Below are 14,674 nucleotides of genomic sequence, written 5' to 3'. Positions count from 1 at the left end.
TGAGCGACCAGTTTACGAGTTCAATGCCACGTTTTATACAGTTTTTGTATAATCAATTATTTAAGTTTTAACAAGAGGAAATAAAGTTATTATTCATGGAAAATATAGGTAAATTTACCCTTACATTTTTACAGACGGAAGTTAGCACTATACAACTGCATATCAAGAGCCTCCACTGTGATTCATCGATTAATTATTTGTGTTACTCATTGAATGACAGCAAAAACGTTATGTAAATAAAAAAGAAGAAGAAGAAGATTCCACTTTCACACATGAACACAATCACAAAATTGGTTGTGTCAGAAAAGTAGGAACACAAAAACAAACAAATAAACGAAACTATTGATATTGTTAAAAACTATATCCAAATTATAATCATGTTGAAATCGGTGTACTGGTATCTTATATAGATATCGAGAACAACATATTTAATCATTCGAAATTTAAAAATAGTAGATTACCATGTTATTTCGTAGATTACCACAACAGTTTCAAACCAATCATTTTATTGAGTTTCTCTCGTTTGTTTACATCCTTACAAAACACTGGCATGTGTATTGTTAATTAACGACGTTAAATACCTTTCGTTGTCACAAACAAACGAAACTGTAAAACGACAGCAATGCCGATATGGACTTTACAATGATGAGCCGTTCTTTTGTTGCGTTGTTTATAAGGAAATAAAACACACGAGTACCTAAAACCAAGCTATATATAGTTTTATTTTATTTAAGGATTCCGGCAAAAACACGTTTTCTGAGTACGGCTACCTAGAAACGTTAATAAATAAAATCAATTAAAAACCAATAAATAATAGCATAATTCTAAAAGAAGAAAAGATAAGAGATAATCCAGCCGTGAGATTATTTATAACAAAGTTTAAACATTATGTGTGTATTGTATAATCTTTATTTCCGAAAACCTAGGATCAGAACAGCGAGAAATCTAATGTATGTGTATGTGATTGAAACAACGTAAATGATTATTCAATTTAACTGGCATAAACAAAACATTAATTTCACGTGTCTGTAAAAGCAAAATATTGTGTTACAAGCACATACACACGAATTATGTATGCATAACCAACGCTTTATAATTTCATCAATTGTGATTGGACAATTATTCATCAATGAATATGATTTCACCTTGTGGTAACAATAGTATTGTAATATTGTTTTGGAATCGATGACACATGTTGTTTTTTACAATTAATTTTAAAACCTCTGGACAGACGACATTAAAACGCAGTAAGTGATTTACGGTTAGTTAGATACTCCTGCCTTGAGGTAAAATGGTCCGGTTATAAATTTGCGACTAAATTACTGGTCTTGATTTTAACGAAGAAAACTTCCCTGTTTCAGTTGAGAAAGATTTGGTAACAACTTTAATATTTGTTTCAGTGTTGTTACGCTTTCTAAATAATATTTGATGACACCCTGGTTTCTGAAGTATAAAATTGTGTAACTGTGTTATTTGTACAATTAAGCTTCCCTGTTTCGGTTTAAAACGGAAGTGGTAGAAACATTAAGATTCCGAGTGTTGAGGAAGTAATCACGTGATAGTCAAGGTGGCGACGTTCATGCCGAGGCAGGTATTTTTCGCCGTTTTATACTCTTTATTACTTGTATTTATTGTTTAAATGCCGCTCACTTTCCACTCATATCAGCAAGAAAGTTACTAGCGTTTATTTCGTGTTGATATTCGCTGTTTTTCTCGATTTTACTCGCTGCGAAATTTCTTAGCGGGATGACCAAATTAAAGCTCCACTAAGAAAATTTGCGGGGAGTAAAGTCGATATATAAAGCGAATTTTGATACGAAATGACGCTAATCACATGTTAACTGATATGGTTGAAAAGTGAGCGGCATTTAAAAAAATTAACAAAAGTAATGAAGGGTTTAAATTGGCGAAAAATTACTGTCTCGGCATGGAAGTGGCCATCTTGACTATCACGTGATTACAACCCTCTGTATGTATAATTTGTCTCTTGATAGTTTGGTTAATTATAGACAAGAGATGACCTGGCTTTACTCGTTACAATTTGCGTCGTGGCAATCACCAAAGACGTCATCATTTTAACAAACGTGATTCATTAAAATAGTTTTCAGCTAAGTGTCACGTTAAGCATATTCAAACATGCAAAATAAAAAAACTATATTGTTATTTTTAAAATGTATTATGTTGGGATAATATTGTCTAACCGACGTAACTACATTTTCCTAAGATATTCATAACGCATACGATGTTAAAAACGTGACTAGTTCGTTCTTTGCATTTCAGATAACATTTCCTCGCCTAAGGCAATTAGTTTAAGCCACTTAGGGTTTTAATAAAGTTTGTTTTGCCGGTTACTTCCGTATATAATTTATTCGTTCATTCCCGTTTCCACCTTTCATTGGTTCTCTTCTCAGGTGATTTTCTCACGTGACAATCAAATTCACTGGTTATCTGGTCACGTGATCTGCAACTTGACCATCAAATGTATGTATGTAATACTTTAATGAGACAGCAGAACGCGAAGGCGACAAAAGGAGAAAACGTTCAGCCATGTAGTTATTTTGCGATATGAGACTGTTTCTTATTTTACTTATGCACGGGCGAATAAGAATGTAAAATTGGTTTGTCTTTGGAGAAAATAATTGTACATAAAGAAATTGTAATTACAATTAAATTGGACTTGAATTCATCCCTTCCTCTGTTGTACATTCAGCACAAATTGTTATACGGATAAATGGACAATATAGAACTGGAACAGACTTGCACAATTCACCTCGTAATAAACTACATTCCTACAGATACTACGATCACGTCTATGTCAAATTGCGCATGTCGTTGTTAATTGAATAAGCTATGCGACATCAGTTTTCAGCTATTTAAAGCTACAGTCATGTTGACATGCTGTTTGAGTTCAAATCAACTAAATATTCAACTGGTGTATCTACAGTGGCATAGAGGTGACATTCAATCCTCTTTTTTTAAATTGCACTCCTCGTTTTTTAATCTCGTGGCCACGACTTAGTAACTCGTGGCCACGAGTTAGCTATTTCGTGGCCACGAGATAGAAAAAAAGAGGAGTGCACAACTAAATAAAAGAGGAGTGCAATTAAAAAAAAGAGCGGTGCAATAAATAAAGGAAGGATGCATTACACAAAAGAGGAGAGAATTTCGAGATCTCGAGATCCCGACTAAGCTATGTCGTGGCCACGAGTTAGTCAGCCAATCAAATTGTTCCATTTTGTCGTTCATGGCAATCTTAATACAAAAGGATGGAAGCATCAACAAAGAGGAGAGAATTTTAATTACTAATATCTCGAGATCCCGACTTAGCTAACTCGTGGCCACGAGTTAGTCAGCCAATCAAATGTTCAATATGGTCGTCCTTGGTGATATCTATACAAAGGAAAGTAATCATCACATTAAAAGCCCGCTTTCGCCAGCTATATATATGCGTACAGAATATTTACACATGTTACGCAAATTTGATTTGCTAACTAACTCGTGGCCACGAGATAGCTTAGTCGGGATCTCGAGATCTCGAAATTCTCCCCTCTTTTGTTTGATGCAGCCCCCCCCCCTTATTTACTGCACCGCTCTTTTTTTAATTACACTCCTATTTTATTTAGTTTTGCACTCCTCTTTTTTCTATCTCGTTGCCACGACATAGCTAACTCGTGGCCACGAGTTACTAAATCGTGGCCACGAGATGGAAAAAAGAGGAGTGCAATTTAAAAAATATAGATACATTATCGAAGACGCAGTGGGACTTCTAATTGAAATGCACACATACACGTGCGCAGCTGAGGCTATTAACTAGCAACGTTAATAACAGCAGTTCCTCATAAGATCAACGGAAGAAAAACAACGGTCGAAAACAAATGTTTTACTTAAAATGTGATAAATAGAACCTTTGTTTAATTGCGTAAAGCAAAATAAATAAAACATTGTTTTAATATAATATGCATATAAATTACATTTCATTATTGTTTTATAATAATAAGTTAAACGCCGTTAATGAAGAAAAATCGTGACAATTGGAAATAATGTATTTATATTCGCTTAAACTCAAATAAAACAACTAAAATATATGTTTTGATAATTTTCGATATTATTGTGTTTGATATATGTTTTAATAATACTTCGCATTTAACTCGTTATTCGGTGACTAAATCGTCCGGGGAAGATATAATAAGCTATTGATAAACGTTGAAACAAAGTATTGTTTTTAAGATGAGGAAGCAATAACAACCGAAATACTATAGTGTCATGATAAGACGGAAATCGTTTCATTATATAACCACAAATGTTTGCCGTACTCGGTCCAACGTATGAAAATCGTTCTTGGAAGACTAAATAGGAAACCGACATTTGCCAGTTTGCTATAACAAAACACAATTTAATATCAAATTTTAAAGCGAAAAGAGTTGTACTGAGATGTTCCATTTAAAAGAAAAACATATATTTTTAAAGACCCATAATATGCGAAAATCGGTCATATGCAACATTCGGCAGGCGTAGCTATGGCCTAGCCTGTGTATCTCGCAGTGTTGTCAGGAGATACATAATGAGACAACGAAACCTTACGCGATTTATAGCGGACAGTGCAGCTCATGCCCAGATTGGGTTTGAGCTTCGCTGTCCGAAGCGTCATAAGACCTATTGTCGCATGACGCGACCTGAGCATAGGATTTGTCGAAAGAAAACTGAGTGTTAATCAAATATTAAAATACCATCTATTTTGATGGTGAAAAAATACATTCATGAACAGCCATGTTTGGACACATATTATATGATTTACCGTAGCAAAATGTTTATTTACGAACATTTACGTGTGGTTTGAATATACGTGCAATATAAAACACATGTCATGCATAGACTAAACGAACAACAAATGACACAAAACAACAACAATATAAACATTGTTTTAATTTAAATATTTAAGAACGAATCTTTCTAACTTTATTTCAAAGTTAGGATACTATATTTTAGCGTCTGATCGCCGAAATTATCAACTGTGATTTAATCTTTCAGTTTGCGATTGAAGTTGAAAACGTAAAAGAAATGGGCGATTGTCACAATATAATGGTTTCTCAATAATTGTTACCGTGTTCACTAATTAAAAAGATATCGGTCAGCAGCGGAGCGTGCACGTCACGACCAGGGCGAGAATCATCTGCAGACTATTTTCTTGAAGACTTTTCCGAAGAATTACGAAGCGGAATGATAATTGTCCGTATGTGGATATTGGTTTCACTGCATCGTCTGGGGAGGCTCGCAGAGGGTAACTTCTGCGGGCGGCTTATTTAATCCATACAATACCGTCATCCCTCGAGCTGAACGTCCTTTCTCACGGATTTCGATGACTCCCAAAACTTGGACGGATCGCCAAGCGGCATAGTAATTGTCCGGAGGTGGATAGTGGTTTAAATACATCGTCGGAAGAGGGACGGGAACAGCACCACAGGGGACGGACGTATTATTTCTCCAGATTATACCTGTCTCTCGCTGGGTTAAAGTTTTCTTCCGCAACCAATTTTCGCCATTTAAATTTTGTTTCGTCACTTTTACTAATATGAGTCAGTATGTAACCACTATTCAAGCATGGCGTTCAATGTTTTTATTCTTAGTTTTGTTATTAAAAACCGATATAACACTAGTTCTTACTTGAATGTCCAGTTGTAATATCATGATTCTATGAACATACACTGTATTTTTAATATGGGCCACAAACAGCGTTATAAATATGTTAAATGCTCATTATATATTGTTATGTTGTGTCGTCATTGTGTCATTTGCCAAACATGCATATAAACTCTTCCGTATAAAAAACATACTCACCGCTTTTGTAGAATGAAAACATATATGACGTCAGCAGAAACCCACACACATGAGGTCGACGTTATTTTTAGCTTCGCATGATTAAAGCCTGACGTTATAAAAATGGGAATGCAATTACAATAATATTATTAAAAACCTATCGAAACCTTGATATATATGCATATATTCAAATAATAAAATGCCCCCTAGCTCTGATCGACAATGTACGCTTATAATTTTGTTATTGGTTAGATGCAATCGTTGCTTTGTTGCTACGTTTGAATGTATTCCTTTGATTTTCCTTACATAAATGTGATTTTAAAGTTAATGTTATTACATTACTTTTACCAATAGTGCTGAATCTGTTTTAATAAACACGTGCTATTGTATATATTATGAACACACACTGTTCTACGATTTAAGTTTGCAGCATTGTTAAGCCTGTGAAAAATGAACGTATTTCATTTCATTTTTGTAACATAAGTGAAGTATTTAAATATGATATTTTTCTCATATTCTGTTATTGTACATTATGTGATATTATTTTAATGTTGTCAGATTACTACGAATAATTGTATTGTGCTTCCCAATGATCAATACTGATTAATACAATTATTTAATAAGCGTCTGAAATATGCTTTATAAATGCGGAGTTAATGGATAACGGATTTCAATAGTGTTAAGAGTCATATGCAATCGGTTGTCTTATAATGTTTAGAGATTTTAAAGGCGCTTTCAATATGACATTTAGTTGCTCTAATCAGGGCTAACTAAAGGCGCTTTCAATATGACATTTAGTTGCTCTAATCAGGGCTAACTAAAGGCGCTTTCAATATGACATTTAGTTGCTCTAATCAGGGCTAACTAAAGGCGCTTTCAATATGACATTTAGTTGCTCTAATCAGGGCTAACTAAATGCGCTTTCAATATGACATTTAGTTGCTCTAATCAGGGCTAACTAAAGGCGCTTTCAATATGACATTTAGTTGCTCTAATCAGGGCTAACTAAAGGCGCTTTCAATATGACATTTAGTTGCTCTAATCAGGGCTAACTAAAGGCGCTTTCAATATGACATTTAGTTGCTCTAATCAGGGCTAACTAAAGGCGCTTTCAATATGACATTTAGTTGCTCTAATCAGGGCTAACTAAAGGCGCTTTCAATATGACATTTAGTTGCTCTAATCAGGGCTAACTAAAATTAGTCATACGATTGGTAATACTGGTCAAGTTATGAACAGACATACTCTTTGAATGCATACGACTATCATTTCATGGCGAAGTAAAAAACTTTATAACCCTGTAAGTGCAGTTGGCAATGAATAACAAAAAAAAAACATGATTGCAATCGAATATGAATTCGTTAAAGCGGTGCTACATATGTAAGTGCATGTCTTTGTATATCTGTATCCGTAATTTTGCAGTCCGTTCAGCAACTGCAATGTGACCTATAAATCACGCAAGGTTTTTTGGTCTCATTAGGTATCTCCTGACCAGACTGCGAGATGCTTTGCCTGAGCTACAGCTATGCTGACCGCACATTGCAAAAGACCCATTTTCGCATAACGCGGGTTTTTTAAAAAGCTCATTGTTTCTTATAAATGGAACATCTGATCACAGTATATTTCGCTAGATAATTGAAGTGTTATTCATATCAAACTGGCATATTTGGGTAGCCAATTCAGTCTTTCAATGACGATTTCCATACCGACTGACCGATTGCGGCAAATACGTTTGGTTTGATAATTAATAACGTTTTCCGTATTATCATGTAACTTTAGTATTTCTGTAGTTTGTGTTTTCTCATCTTGAAAGCAATACCGTTTTATCAACGTTTATTGATAGTTCGTTATGTCTTCCCCGTGAAAATGCGAAGACTAACCTCGATGCGAAAGCTGGTTTTGACATTAATATTAGTATTATTTAAATATATTTCAAACTCAATAATATCAAATATGATCAAAACAAACCTTTTTAGTGTTATCTGTTGAGTTTTAGCGCATATGGATAAATTATTTCCGATTGTCACGATTATTCTCAATGAACAGCGTATTACTTATCCTTATGAAACAACCATGCAATGGAACGTACATGCATTTAAAAATTAAACCTATATCTTTCATTTTATTTTTTTATCTAAATTATTGCATCTTTTTGCTTACATGTCCCAACGACCTTCCAGGAGAACTGTGTTATGCAAGTTTATAGTAACAAGTAGTGAACTATTTTCATTATGCAAAAATGTTATGTAAAGTATATATTCCGCGCCGATAATTCTTTCTCGGCGCAGATGCGGGCTGAGTGTAAAACTATTGTATCTACAAGACTTAAACATATACAGCAGTTTGGTTTCAATCCTCCATTTGTGAGTAATTTTGTGAACACTAGTACCGTGCAAACCGATTTGTAGAACACCACCAGTAACCTAGAAAATGTGATCAGAAATGTTTAGTTACAACTTCTCTTAAGATTTACGGTTGTGACTAGATTGGGCGGATTCCGTTCATGACATAAGACCCGTTTTCGCATATTATTTTTTATGGTGTATATGCCTTGAAATTGAATTTAAAAAAACGTATTGATATTGAGTGGGGTTTTATCAAATGTTTTACCTTTTCTTTAAATACTTTTCTTGGCAGCATCAATCCAATAATCAGTGCGTTTAAACAAACATAATAAGTAAACATATGCGTATGTATCTGACTGTTCACAGATCCCATAGCATAGAAATCAAATCATTTGTGTTACTTGCCACTTTGACCCAGAGAGGGTAATCACGTGATTATCAAGATGGCGACGCCCATGGCGAGGCTCGTTTTTTTCGCCGTTGTATACCTTTTATTACTTGTATTTATCTTTTGATTCCGCTCACTTTCCAGTCATATTGGTAAGAAAGTTACTGGCGTTTTTTGCATAGTAATATTCCCTCTATGTCTCGACTTTACTCTCTGCGAAATTTCTTAGCGGGATGATCTAATTAGGGCTCCACAAAGAAACTTTGCGGGTAGTAAAGTCGAAATATGAAGCGAATTTAAATACGAAATAAACGCTAATCACCTTTTTACTGACATGGCTGGAAAGTGAGCGTCATTTAAAATATAAACAAAAGAAATAAAGGGTATAAAACGGCGAACAATAACTGTCTCGACAAAGACGTCGCCATCTGGACTATCACGTGATTACCCCCTCTGTTGACCAGAAATATCTAAATCGTTCTTTCTCGTTTAAGTTGACTTGGAGACTGTCTGTTCCGAGACGCACTTTCACCTCCATTATGTATAACATAAGTGCATTGTCCATACCTAAAATCAAGTCATAAATTAATGTATTAATTTAGCCGTATTGCACGATGATCTTCGCAATAATTATTATTTGCATTTTTCACTAGAATTCGTCATGTCGTTTCTCCACTGTTCGCCTTCTTGGAATTTTGACTTGTGGATAAATTGTGCATAGCAACACACTTATGTGTTTACATATGTACTATATCTGTTCTATATTTAAGAATAAAGTAAGAAAGCTGCACTATTTTAGTAGACGTTAGGATAATGTTTAGTTAATGTAGTCTGTTTTAAATGGTTCAGTCATTTATGTTTATTTTATTATCTAAAAGTGTCAACCATGCGAGCGTCCCATTATTGGTCACAGCCATTATGGTGACCCGTTTTCGGTCACGCCGTGACCAAAATGTGGTAACGGTGACCAATTTTGGGTCACATTGACCAATTTCTGGTCACAGTGACCGACTTCTGGTCACAAAAGGAACGCTGTGGGTATATAAAGTGACCAGTAAGGTCACAGGTGCATTTAAGTTATAATCTTTAAAAGGGTAACATCTATTTGTTTCTTGAAAAAGTAAGTTAAATTAACAATTATAGTGACATTGGTATTGGACGATTGAATTTTGATATATAAATAATAGCTCGTACCCAGTTCTTTTAATTATTGAGTCATTCAACTACTTATTCCAATTGTAACTACCTTAATACATTTAGAAAAGCCATTGCGTCGTTTTCATTCATTATTATTGTGTTAGTGAAAACGATACCTTGTCAATAACGTTAATTCTGATTCTGCTGGACTCAAAGATCGGTTTGAACAAAACATGTCCGTTGCATAATCCAGACAAAGTCATATATTGAGCACGATTATTATCATTTGTATTATTATTATTATTAGTAGTAGTAGTAGTAGTTTAATTATTAATATTATATTTTTTGTAATAACAATAATTATTATTATTATAAGTAGTAGTAGTTGTAGTTGTAGTAGTAGTAGAAGTAGTAGTAGTAGTAGTAGTAGTAGTAGTAGTAGTAGTAGTAGTAGTAGTAGTAGTAGTAGTAGTAGTAGTTGTGTTAGTAGTATCATTATGTTTATTATTATTATTATTATTATTATTATTATTATTATTATTATTGCTTTTATTATTATTATTAACATTATTATTTTTTATTATAATTATTATTTTCATGATACTGTTTTGTGAGTTTATAAATTTCATAGAAATTTCCATTGGAAAACATCCTATTGAAATCATTCCCATGGGTAAAAAATATAATGGGATATTGTTTTACAAATACGTTTAAACGCATAAAAAATCAGACAATATTATTTAAAAAAGAGTTAGACATTTATCGCATATTTTGTCTCCAAGAAGCTAATCATCAGCAAAAAGGGTGATTATTTTTGCGAAGTTTCGGTTTTGCAAAGTTTTTTCCGGTGTCAGTTAAATGTAAAGAAAAATGTAAACTTAGATAAAGGTAACACATCGTATTATAGTGATGTATTACCAAACCCATCATTTGATAATTGTATATTCTTATTTGTATGTGTATGCCTTTTTCCAAAGACTGTGTTTTCAATATTGAGAGCAACTGAATAATTACATAAGCAATCATCAAAACTGAGCGGAATGTAGGCACCGCTTGTAATATACGTTTCTGATAGTTTGAACGATAAAGAAAACAATTACCGTTAAGTGAACAGAACCGTGCATTCGTGGTAGAAAAATTTCATTGTATCGTCCTTAACACCTCATTAAATCACATATGTTCCGCCGAACTGAGACCATATAATGGACATTACTAAACAGAGCATGTACATATGTTATTAAGTTATTGAATATGACCATGATTTGAATGGCATATTCAGCTGTTAGACCCTATACATTATTCAAAAGGGCTTTTTATTATTAAAGCAAATACATGTAGCGGTTTCTTCATAAACAGAAAATATATGTTAAAATATTTATGACAAAATGCATAACAGATTAATAATGTCTAAACTATTCGGTGATGATCGCATGAAATTAATCTTTATTCATATTTACCTATTAACAAAAGAATAACACTACAAAAAACAGAATGTGAATAAATGAATTCTTTAGATTTTAATATTACAATGTCTTAACTATATAATTAAAGCTTGTTTTATTATATTTTATGAGTAAAAAAAAATCAAACCGTGAACACTGTTTTAAATGATAAAACAAGTAGTAATTTAACTTTTCAGGAATCAATCAGTTTTTAAATAAGCGCGTATTCACGGTGCAGGATAACATGACTGTTTGGGGTTCACAGCTAAACGTTAATGGATGTAAATACACCGGTAAATGGTGCTTTTTTCAAATAAGGTTTGAAACAAGAATACCTAATGTTCAATTTTACCATAATAATTCTTAATATCTCTAAGCAAATATGTACACTTTCACTAACCAAACGTTGTTTTTATACCAGTGTATTGTCATTATTTAAATGTGTCAAGGAAGTTGACATTTTTAATTTCATGAAAACAAGCGTTGTGCGTATTTGATGCGACCTGTTTAAGCCGCACGGGCGTCTTCAATTATCTCTCAATACGAAGTTAGGCAGCCATTAGGGAACGTCATCAACTTGATGATCAGACCTCTTCGTTCTCAACTTAGAATTCTAAAAAGTATCTGGCTGCAGTCAAGTAGTTATAAATTCCTTTCGTCCGGACACATTCGATTCAATATCTCGAAAACTATCTTAAACATACGTCTCGTTGGTTCTTGTCGAAATATCCCATCGAAACAATTGACCGCGAGATTTGAATTGCTTGATCGGTTTTGTCGGTTCATCTCTTCTAAAATCAGGATTTCTAGTTCCAGTCTTCTCATATAAAACCATCGGAGTGTTTCTGGGTGTGCGATAATGGCTCGACGCATCTTCGGTAATCTTTGTATAATGATCGGTCCTTCATCTATCAGGTCCGTGATCTTTGATATCCACCTCCGCTGCTGCGCGTCCGTTAGTTTACAGGAGGCCATAAGATTCCGTTCTGGAATCATAAAGTACGGCAGTTGTTTTGAGGATATTGCTCTTCTTAGCTCCGATAATGCTTCGCGCAGCCAGAAAAACAAACTCATCTCATGAAACAATGTCTGTGGGTTATTCTCTGCTAACCATAACACTATGTTTTTCAACGTGTACGATGTTATCACTTTGTTTCGTGGTTTGAGTAAATCTTGTTTGATCATTTTCAACAAAACATACAGTTTAACTTGCGTGTCATTAAGATTAGTTACAAGTTCCGACTCTCCAGTGTTAAAACATATCCTCCATTCTACGTGCTCATATTCGCTTTCTTTAAACCCAACAGGGGTTACAAAAGATCCCATTGACACAACTTTCTGTACGATATCCGGTTGTGGCCAATGTCGAGGTCTCGTAGCCCATCTTTGAAGAATGGTTGGACAGTGACAGCGAAGTGCATACACTGCATCAATGTTACACCATGGCCCATATGAGTACGGTAGTGAAGGACCCGCACGTTCTTTGACACCCGGCCCTGGAGAAAACTTAAATGTTGCGAATATATTAAGAAAACTGTAGCTGCTCAGAAGTAGCAGACCATATCCATCTTCACATAGAGCTGAAAGAAGCAGTAAAGGAAAACCTCGCTCAAGGACCAATCTGCATACTGAACAAGGCTGTTTGCTCAGGAATTGCGTTCATGTCACTAACGTCTTCTAAACATTTCACATCATGTATTTCTAGTAAGAAATCCTTGTCACTTTCAGAATAACACGTAAGCCCCTCTGCCTTACTCCCGACTGTGATCAGTATTCCAGCAACAACGGGCCAAGAATTCCATAGCCTATCATTTTCTCTGTAATACTCACGGCGTTTTTCTCTGAGCTCCTTCCCATATCCAAGGATGTCCATCACTTTGCTTGTTTCAATGGAAACATCTGCATGCATTAACTGAAAACGAGACAATAATATTAATACTCATACTACTACTGCTACTACTACTACTACTACTACTACTACTACTACTACTACTACTACTACTACTACTACTACTACTACTACTACTACTACTACTACTCCTACTTCTACTTCCACTTCTACTATTACTAATACCGCATTTTGTTTTCAGTATGGTATATATGTTTTCAAACAAATTGACACACCCTTTTAAATGTCGACGTCGTACGTTAAAACTGCTCTCTCCGAACATTTCCATAGAACGAGATATCGGTAATGTACCATATTACCAATTACCGACTTTTGAGAAAATCCTAAATTACCGACTTACTGACGCCATGGTTGACATGATATCAGAGGGCCAGCATGATATACTTTGGTCTTAAAATCTCGTAAAATAATCAGGAGCTTGCTGATACTCGTTTGCAATTCAATAGTTAATTAAACCCTGCATCGACTTGTTAAGTTGTATATTTTAAATACGCGTGCGGTTAATTGAGAGCTTATAGTGACGTTCGTTCATCTTGGAATTGACCGTTTCAAGATGGTGATCTAAGCTACAGCAATGCTTGCTCACCTTTTGTTAGAAGTGCTCTTGATGAGCTATTTTGGTCAGTCTATATTGCGCCCGTCGTTGTATGTCTTATGTGGTGCGGTTAGGTCGTAAAAACTCTAGAAGTCACAATTTGTATCTACTACTAATACCACATGGTGTAAATGGTTATCATGGCAATATGTAGTATGAGTGCTGCGTCAAAAACCTATGCCAAAATCTTAGAGAAAATGTGTTACGACTTATGAAGCCACATTTATGACACAATCATTACTTAGTTTTTTTTTATAGAATGCTCATATTAATAATATCGAGGAAGTTATATATATGTAACGCGGGTTAAATACATGCCTAATCTTAGAAGAACATTATTTCCATACTTAATACCACATATATAATAATACAACTGACTTTTTGTCTTGACAATACCTGGACCAAGTTTGAATATGGTGCACGTGTATCAATACAAGGTACAAATGCGACATCTTATAAAAACTTGATATCGCTCTAGGCGCCAACTTCATAACCCAATCACGATTAAAACTTGGCCACAATGAATAACTGGACATTATCAAAGCCGACGTCGACTCGGTTTCGATTGCGTTCAAACATCTGGTCACTAGGTCAAATGTTAATAAATTGTTGTTGCCGTCCTAGAGGCCACATTGATAACTCACTCTTCATAAAATTGGGTCAGACAGTTTATAACACTAATAGATTGGCCAAGCATTAATGTTTGTCACACGCGTCCAAAATATGGTAAACTCTGTCTCTTTACAAGAAGCTGCATATATGATTCAATCTCAAAGAATCTCATGATGACAATATCTAGCCGAGTTTGACTCTTTGCGTTCAAAAAAAACGATATAATCAGGTCATGTACAAGACAATCATTGTTTAAAAAACGAAAGCCACACTTATTTCTCAATGTTGATTCAATTTCGTAGTATGCAGAAAGTTTCAATATGGAGTGCGAGTGTAAAACTATCTTAATGGGTCAGATCTTAAAGAAAACATTGTTTCCACTCCAGAAGCAACATTTAAGTCTCAACATTGATGACACCAAAACAATAATGT

At 34.5% G+C, this 14,674-nt stretch overlaps 1 protein-coding gene and 1 long non-coding RNA gene across 3 annotated transcripts in view; both read right to left on the bottom strand.

Moving 5' to 3' along the window:
* LOC127867884 (insulinoma-associated protein 1a-like) overlaps window positions 1–14,674 on the bottom strand; it is a 499,447-nt gene that overhangs the window by 164,352 nt on the left and 320,421 nt on the right. The window lies entirely within an intron of this gene.
* The window catches only part of LOC127867903 (uncharacterized), a 6,528-nt gene continuing 2,739 nt past the window's right edge, over window positions 10,886–14,674 (bottom strand). Inside the window, exons 2-3 of the long non-coding RNA XR_008043793.1 lie at window positions 12,957–13,038; window positions 10,886–12,112 (exon numbers count right to left, since the gene is read on the bottom strand). This is a non-coding gene — a long non-coding RNA (uncharacterized LOC127867903). The remainder of the gene's footprint in view (window positions 12,113–12,956; window positions 13,039–14,674) is intronic.

The sequence above is a fragment of the Dreissena polymorpha genome, chromosome 2 (genome assembly GCF_020536995.1).
Source record: "Dreissena polymorpha isolate Duluth1 chromosome 2, UMN_Dpol_1.0, whole genome shotgun sequence".
Classification (NCBI taxonomy): domain Eukaryota; kingdom Metazoa; phylum Mollusca; class Bivalvia; order Myida; family Dreissenidae; genus Dreissena; species Dreissena polymorpha.
Note: the sequence above shows the minus strand (reverse complement) of the source record. Positions and strands in the feature narration are given on the sequence as shown.